We start from the raw sequence: 2,563 nt of genomic DNA on the forward strand, positions 1-2,563 counted from the left end.
TGAAAACAACCCTTGCCATTGTCATGCATTTCCTTCTAGGTTTGCCCTCCCTGCAGTTTATGGTTATAATCACTTTGTAGTCTACTTACCTCATTTGCTACTTTATCACACTACTTCATTTTACTGAAACACTCCATAAACACAATTTTTAACAATCACATATTCTAGTGTGAATATAACATACTTTAATTTTTTATTTGTCTAATATTGAACAATTAGCCTGTTTCAAATTTTTACTGCTATAATTAAAACCATCATGAATATCTTTGTTCATAAGACCATTATGTATCTGCTTATTTACTTCCAACACATACTTTGAAGAATTAATACAGGTCAAAGGGAATAATTTTAAGGTTATACTTCCCCCCCAGAATTACACCAAATAGTATCTGTGAGCAGTGAGTGCATCCTTTCTGTTTGTTTTATTGACCCCTACCTTAGCAAGCTCCTGTTTAGAATCCTTAATACGTGAAAGGAGTTATACCCTCCTCAATATCCCGGCTCATCTAACAAAGAAACCACACGGAAATAGAAGAGAACAAAGAGAGAAAAAAGGAAAAAAAAACTAGATGGGAAGGAAGGAAGAAAGGATGGGGGTAGGAAAAAGGGAGGAAGGCAGGCAAGCAGGACGCAGGGACGTTGTGAAGGAACCTGAACTCAGTCTAACGGACAGCCCTTCACACTAACTAGCTCTTCTCAGTCTCCTTTTTCTGACTCATGACTAGGGACTGACATGCATAAAACAGGTTTCAAATCCTCCTTCCTAAGTCACACTCTTCAAAACCCGAAGCTTATAAAAATAGAAATAGATTTTAAATTAGCCCTCTTTCTCCTTTTGTCAGGGTACATGCATTTTCATGCATATCATCTCATTTGAGTCTTCAGTCAATTACTGTGAAATAGATATTATTACCCCAAATTTACAAATAAAACCCCTCCAAACTCAGGTTAAATATCTTTCCTGTGTTGCATAGGAAATGGTAGGTCTAGGTCTCAGGTTAATGACTCTAATTTTACTCTGCTCCAAGTTTTCTGTGGCCTCTTGATTTCTATTAACTTTTCTGATTTCTCATGCCAGCGTTGCCCTGGCATTCTTGGATCTTTGCCTGGACTTTGCTTCTTCAGTCTGGGCTGCTTGCCTAGTTACTTCAAACTGCTACTGCCCACATCTCAATCTGTCAATTTGCCAACTTTGTATTAAATAGTCTATTTATTTAAGAAAACTTCCTTTTGGTGTATTTTAGACAACAAGGAGACTTTATTAGAATATCTAGTGGAGATATTTCTCCTTAAAGGTAACTTCTGGCTTCCTGTTCACTTAAAGGTCTGACCTGTCCCTCTGCCAGTGGTCTCGTCTGCACCCCCATCGCCATTCTGGGGGCAGGAGAGCAGGTGTTCCCACACCGATCCAACTGTTATAACATCATGGGGAAAACTTCTAACTGTTCATCTACCTCCTGTCCCATCTTCTTAGACACAGAGAGTATATGTCTCATGTGACTGAGTTGTGGCCAATGGAATGTGACAGTCCTATGTGCCACTTCCATGCCTGAAAAAGTCTTACATGTGCAAACAATCCTTCACACTCATTTTCCCTTCACTGGCTTGAAACAGACCTTTGAAGCTACATATTGAAGATGGTAGAACTGCAGATGGAAAGAACCTGGGAGCTTGAAAGAAAGCCAGTTGTTGACAAGGAAAACCCGTTTTGGATTTCACATGAGCAAGAAATGAACTTTCTTGTTTGTTTCATTATACATTTTCAGGGCTTATATGTTCCACCAGTTCACCTACTCTAGTTTTTCCAGTTTGTCATCTGCAGAAGATGCAGATTGTCATGAAAACCCTTATGGGGAAGACCATCACTCTCGAGGTTGAACCCTCGGATAAAATAGAAAAGTTAAAGGCCAAAATTCAGGATAAAGAAGGAATTCCTCCTGATCAATAAAGACTGATCTTTGCTGGCAAGCAGCTGGAAGATGGATGTACTTTGCCTGAGTACAGCGTTCAAAAGGAGTCCACTCTTCATCTTGTGTTGAGACTTTGTGGTGCTAAGAAAAGGAGGAAGTCGTATGCCACTCCGAAGAAGAATAAGCACAAGAGAAAGAAGGTTAAGCTGTTTGTCCTAAAATAGCACAAAGTGGATGGGAATGGAAAAATCAGTTGCCCTCTTCAGGAGTGCCCTTCAGATGAACGCGGTTCCGGAGTCTTGTAGTCCACCTTCTGACAGACCTTATCACGGCAGATGTCTGACCCAGAGCTTTAACAAATTGAAGGACGTGTCATTTCATATGGGTTAATAAAAGACATGAACTAACAAAAAGATGTTTAAGAGTTGTTTAATTGCTAATTAAAGCATACTTCTGCCTCAGAGATGTTTAATTGCTAATTAAGGTGTACCTTTGGTGTTGTGGTTTGACTACACACAGCAGAATTAAAGACATTCATTTTTAAGTGGGAATTTTCAAAAAGAGTTGCTGTGTGAGATTGCACATGTTTATGTATATGTATCAAATACTTTTTAGGATCTAGGGGCCTTACTGTTGTAAGCTTTGAATCTATA

General features: G+C 39.1%; 1 pseudogene; it reads left to right on the forward strand.

Annotated features, from left to right (window-relative positions):
* Nucleotides 1-1,825: 1,825 nt before the first annotated feature.
* Nucleotides 1,826-2,300, forward strand: LOC119048364 (ubiquitin-40S ribosomal protein S27a-like; annotated as a pseudogene).
* Nucleotides 2,301-2,563: the final 263 nt, after the last annotated feature.

This window comes from Artibeus jamaicensis, unplaced genomic scaffold (assembly GCF_021234435.1).
Source record: "Artibeus jamaicensis isolate MK-2021 breed Jamaican fruit bat unplaced genomic scaffold, CSHL_Jam_final contig_387, whole genome shotgun sequence".
Lineage (NCBI taxonomy): Eukaryota > Metazoa > Chordata > Mammalia > Chiroptera > Phyllostomidae > Artibeus > Artibeus jamaicensis.